This window comes from Melopsittacus undulatus, chromosome 16 (assembly GCF_012275295.1).
Source record: "Melopsittacus undulatus isolate bMelUnd1 chromosome 16, bMelUnd1.mat.Z, whole genome shotgun sequence".
Taxonomy (NCBI): domain Eukaryota; kingdom Metazoa; phylum Chordata; class Aves; order Psittaciformes; family Psittaculidae; genus Melopsittacus; species Melopsittacus undulatus.
Window position 1 is genome coordinate 3,315,679 of NC_047542.1, and position 6,000 is coordinate 3,321,678.

Genomic DNA, 6,000 nt, shown 5'->3' on the forward strand with positions numbered 1-6,000 from the left:
GCCCCCAGCACAACCCAGGAGGTGGGGAACACCAAGCAGGTGGTACCCACTTGTGCTGCAGCAGCCATCTCCCCTATCCAAGGACCTGCATTCCCATTGCCACGGCCACATTGAGCTGCTCCACAAGCCTGGTCCCTGCCACAGGCAGCAGCAAGGAAGCACCAGCAGCAAGTTCCCACTGCAGAGCTGCTGCTCAGCACCAGGCTCCTTCCAGGGCTGCTGCAACAGGCACAGGCGACCACTGCGGGCAAGCCCTGCTCGTGGCCTAACAGCAAAGGAAAAACAACAGGAAAAGGTGGAAAACAATCCCAAAGAGCCCAATAGAGGAGCAAGAAGCAGGAAGGGAAACTGCAGCCCCTGCAAGGAGCAGGCAGGGAAGGAAGGAGCAGGCAGGGAAGGAAGAAGCAGGCAGGGAAGGAAGAAGCAGGCAGGGAAGGAAGGAGCAGGCTCATCTCCCTGCACAGGCAGCCGGGGAAGGCCTTGGAGCAGACGAGGGAACTCCAGGCACAGCTCCACCCCGGTGCTTCTGCTGCAGAGCAACAGTGGAGGGGAGCAGCAGAGGCCTCCCTGCCCAAGGACCCGGGGTTCCCAGCACATCCCATCCCAAGCTCCTGCTGCTCCATCCACACCGGCACCAACAGATCCCCACCAGGCACAGAGCGCACGGCAGGAGCCGGATCCCCAGCAGGGAATTCCCTCCGTCAGCCGCTCAACCGACAACACCCAACAACACCCAACAACAGCCGGCACCCCTCAAACTGTACCCGCAGCGCTCACCCCACCTCGCCTGCAGCAAGAGCTCTGCAGAGGACCCCGCGCATCAGCCCGGGTGCGACAAGGATGGAGCCCGCACCCCGAGGGGCCGGGCTCCGAGCTGCAGGGCAAGGACAAGGAATGGGGAAGCTCTGCCTCAACGCCCTGGGTGCTTCCCAGCTCCGTTTGCAGCTCAGCACCAACGGCACCATCCCGAGCATCCCTTGGGCCGCACCGGTGCGGCACCCGCCTTGGCACGGGGCACAGAACGCACATCTCCGAGGGATCCGCTCCCAACGGGCGTTAGGGGATCAAAGGGGTCGGGAGGCCTCCCAAGACCGTCACCAAGGCTCTTTCCACCCAGCCCCTTCCTTCCCTACCTGGGGGCAGCTCCAGCCCCCCTGATCCCAAGGCTGGGATTTCCTTGGAGGGTGACCCAGGCGGACACACGCATGGAGCAGGGCAGGGAAGCCCGTGCTGCTGCGAGGTGGGGCTGCCGGGGACGTCAGCTCCTCTTGCTCATGATTAAATAATGTGGGTGCGTTGGAGCGCTCAAGGAAGCGAAAGATTGAGGGCACAAACCCGCCTGCCCCATTAGGGCTTGGGGGGCTCCTCCTCTGCACCCCACCTCGGGGCACAAACAGGCTGCGCTGGTTTGAGCTCCGCAATGCAAGCCCCCACCCAAGCCCAGGTCTCCAGAGATAAGAGCACAATAACCTATTGTCCCTCCTCCATTCCTTCCCCTCGCCACATCTCCACTCCCCTCCGGCCAGGCAGGGAAGGGAACACCCAAAACATCACCCCCACCACACTCCATGGTGCTCCATGGACCCGGAGCGATGCTCGGAGGCTTGGGATGCAGGGAAGGGGTAAAAGGGGGGGTGCGGAAGAGGCTCCTGCCTGCCGGCCATGTGGGCAGGGATCGCTTTTAGCTCTTGATTTCGCTTTTCCTCCCCTTTTTTTCCCCTCCCCTTTACTCCTCCTGGTCCCCATCAGCCGGGTGGGTACAGGCAAAGTGTGGGGGGGGGGACCCACAGGCAAACACCATGCAGTCGTCCGTTCCCCCCCCCCCCAAACCTCCTTCGTGCCCCATGGATGCGGAAAGACCCACACACACACCCTTGTGCTGCCGCAAACCCCCGCCCCCCCCGCCTTTCCCTATGGGAATTACGGAGCCATTAACCCCACAGCACCTCATCCCCCTCCTCAATTCCATCCAGTACCCCCCCATCAAAGGGCAGGCAACAAGTTGAATGGAGCTTACACCACCCTATATGCTAAAAGAAGGGGGGGTCCGAAGGCGTGATTCCACTGGGAAGGAATGGGATGGGGGGGAAGCAACGTGCCCATCGCCCCACCCGCAGCCGCGGGTGGGGCGATGGGCACGTTGCTTCCCCCCCCCTTAAAACACCCTAAAACCACCCGAAATCAGCCCAAAAACCACTCACCTCGATCCCTGCAGCGCCCGATTGGCAACGGAGCCCCCTCGGCTGGCCATGGGAAGGAAGGAAAGGGGAAAAGGGGGGGGATATAAAGGGAACGGACCTGGAGCTAGCGGGAGAAAATGCTTGTCATGGCAACCCGTGCCGAGCCGAGCCGAGCAGGGCTCGCCCCAACCCGCCGGGGGAGGGGCTCTCTTAAGGTGGCGGCCCGCCCCGTCGGGCTGCTTTAAGGGGGACGGGAGGGGATGGTGTAATCCTATGGGAGCAATGGGGATACCCCCCCCTCACCACAGTAAAGCATCGTATACGTACACCCACCCCCCCCCCCCAAGCAATATAAGGACCACTTGGCCAATACAGGGACCCCCGAGCAATGGGGGACTCCGTCCACCCCAGGCAGTACAATGACCCCAGTGGGCACCCCCCCCCCCCCCCCCCCCCCCCCCCCCCAACCGTCCCAGTATCATTAATGCATCCCAAAGCAGTACAGGGGTACCCCAAGAAGTGAGGGCATCCTTATGCATACAGTGCTCCCCGCTCCGGGAAAGGGGGGGTGTGTGTGTGGGGGGGGAGGGGTTGATCCCTATAGCACCGTGAGCAGAACTGGGGTTCCCCATAGGCACTGTGGGTTCGGGGCTCCTCATATGGGGCTCACCATGGGCACTGCGGTTGAGCACCAGAACCTGCTGTGTGCCCATTGCGGTGTGCTGAGCCTCCCCCCCCCCCCAGTGTGGCACAGCCCTGGGAGACCCCTTTGGGTGCCCACGTCCCCCAGCACCCCATAAGCTGCATGGGGCTGAGCAGACGCTCCCAACCCTATCCCTCCTCCAGCAGGAAGCGGGGTGGGAAGCACGTGCGAAATCCCTGCAGCCGCAGCGCTGGGTGTAGGCAACCTTAAATGAGCGCTGATCCTGCCGGGATCCCCACGTTTGGGCACGCAACCGGTGCAAGTTAAACCAGTGGAACATCTGTGCACGCACACCCTCATTAGCCTTGGAAACGGTTTTTTTCCCCCCCTCGAGGGCTGCACCTCCACAATCCTGCATTCCTGAGCCGTCCCAAGGCAACAGCGGGTCATGGTGCTGAGCACAGAGCCCCATAGAGCACCCGCAGCCCTTTCCTTGGGGGGGGGAATTCCTCCCCAAGGGCTTGAGGAGCCACAACCCAAACCGTGTGCTGGTGGAATTCCTTCCGTTGGGCTCACAGGGAGGGGATGAGCCCATTGCAGGGCAGCTGTGGGGCACGGGAGGGTGTTTGGAGTCAATGAGTGTGGAGCAGGGTTGGGTGTGATAAAGCATCTCCATCAGCGGCACAAAGCAGTGAGCTGCTCCTGTGCTGTGCAGCAGGGGAGGGGGAAAGCGCTGCTATGGGGATGGGAGGAAAGAGATGGGTTAGAGAAGGCTCCTTAAGCAGAGACCTGAGAGCAGCTCCAGTGCCTAAAGGGGATGCAGGGAACCTGGAGAGGGGCTTGGGACAAGGGCAGGGAACACTCATCACTTCCATCTCATAAAGCAACCTGAGCATCTTCCATTTCTCAGCTCCATGGATGGAAAGGGGGCAGAAACACGCAGCTTTCAGCTGGTGCCCAGCTCACCCTCCAGCAGCAGAGAAGCAGCCCCTGAGTCCCCAAGGCCATCATGGCCTTTAAACCAGGGTTTGTGAGCCTGGGAGGGATCTGTGACCATCTGGATTTGAAGTCCTGAAAGGAAATCAGCTTTCCTGCCTCCGGGAAGCTGCTGTTAACAGGGAACTGGTGCTGGGGCTGTGCCTGGTGGGGAAAGAAAGGGAGGTTGTGCTCGCTGAAGTAGCCCAAATGCGTTTGAAACCGTCCTTCCCATGCAGTGGCAGCCTGCAATTACCGAGCTCAGCAGCTCCTGCCCGGTGTGTTTCCATTACAGCGAGCACAACCATAAACACTGCACTGGAAGCCCCTTCCATTCCACATTTAAGGAAAAGCACATGGAGGAGAGCCAGGAGCCTGCTCACACCAATGCATCCCCACAGCCCCCAGGGAAAGGCTCCTTTGTGGAGTGTTTTGGGGTCATACGTGGAAGATGCGGATCTAAACCCGCTCTGAAGGGCTCTTCCTGCCCCTGCTTCCCAGGATTCCCTCCTGCTCCTTCCTGTTCAGTCTCAGGGCCATCCGCTCTTCTATTGCTGGGACACACAAGGCTTTGCTATCCCTGGGGAGGTGAGGGGGCTCTGCACCCAAAAGGAGAAGGCAGCAAGCCTTGAACCACATTCCACACTCCTCTGCCCCCGATTATCCAGGATTATCCAGAGCTCCAGCTGCTGCAGCCACATTGGCTCCCATGGCAGGGATGCAGGCAGGGCAGGGATGCTGAGACTGGTGGTCCTCAATGCTCTCCCCTCTTAGCAGAGCCCCACTGTGACCAAGCAGCATCAGAGCCCACAGGCAGGGACCTAAACCCTGCTGCGCTGGGAACCTCGGCTCTGATCCAGAGCTTGGCACCTCTTCCTATGCCGAATGCTTTCCTGCTGGGTGCTCTGTAAGCAAAGCAGGCAGCAGGCCCTGGCCTGAGCAGTGGCAGGCCTGAAAGAGCCCAGCAGCAACATGAAATAAAGAAGCCCAAAATAGAAGAAGCTCAGCCCGCAGGGTTCTTGTGTTAAAACCAGGCTTAACTGATGGTTTCCCTTCAAAACCAGTATGGAACTCGGTCAGGATTTGCCTTTAATGTCTCCCAGGCTGGGAACTCGGAGGTGGAGTCTCAGCATAGAATGAATTGAATCAGCCAAGTTGTATCAGCCAAGTTACAAACCCATCAAAACCCGAGGCCAGATCCTGATCTCATCCCCACAGGGACAAATCCAGCAGCGGGGAAGGTTTTTGTCACGGTGCCGGAGAGCAGGATTGGACCCGCAGGGTTTCTAATGGAAACACTGACTCCTGAGCACAAGGCAGTCGGGCATCTGTAAAATCTCTCTTTATTCAAGGGCTAAATATAGGGAGAGCGATTTCACTTGGGATAAATAAACCCTGGAGCGCTGCTGCGGGAGAGGCTTTGTTGGGAATGCCGGGGGGTCCATGGCTCTGGGGATGTCAGGGCTATCCGAGGTGCTCCCAGTGATGCTGCAGCCACACGGGGCTGGTGCAAAAGGGGGTTCGGGTTTTCTTCCTTCCTCCACATCCTCTTTTCCCTCTCCCTGAGCACTGCAGAGCTTCAGCACCCACAGATGCCTGTTTGCAAGGCTCAGGCTCCTGCCTATGTGATGGGTATGGAAGGCTCCCATCACACCACAGCCCTTCCCTGCTCTGCTCCCCTTGTTTCGGGGCTTTCCCTTTGCTCCAAGGCAGCTCCCCATGGCTTTGCAGCCCCAGGAAAACCCCACGGCCATTGCATTGCCAGTACACCCATTGCCGTGCTATTGCTAATAAGCGTCTCCCAGAGCTGCTCTCTATTGCTCTAACAGACCTGTTAATTACTAATTAAGCAGCTGCTTCATTGGGGGGGGGGGGGGGGGGTTTGGGCCCAGTTTTGCTTTATGGGTGTAATTAGGAGACAAAAGTGTTTGCTCACCTAAGGCATCCATAGGGAGCTGACAGCCGCACTGTTTTCCCTGGGAGCCCTGTGACTGACGGCGCTTTCCCTTTCCCCACCCCTGCACTCGGAGCTGGAGCCACCACAGGCTCTACATGTGTTAATGCTCGTTATTAAACCCTGAGTGTTGTCAGGAGGAGCCTCTGAGCTGCTCCTTCCCCAGCACCTGTGGGCAGGGGGGGATACAGCATAGCACAGGGATGCGATGAAGCCTCAGCAGCACATTGGAGCTCGTTCCTTCTGCA

General features: G+C 59.5%; 1 protein-coding gene across 1 annotated transcript in view; it reads right to left on the reverse strand.

Annotated features, from left to right (window-relative positions):
* Positions 1-2,353, reverse strand: part of ATP2B4 (ATPase plasma membrane Ca2+ transporting 4) — a 43,675-nt gene extending 41,322 nt beyond the window's left edge. The window contains exon 1 of the mRNA XM_034069926.1: positions 2,202-2,353. The gene's annotated coding sequence lies outside the window, so the exon portion shown is untranslated. The remainder of the gene's footprint in view (positions 1-2,201) is intronic.
* Positions 2,354-6,000: the final 3,647 nt, after the last annotated feature.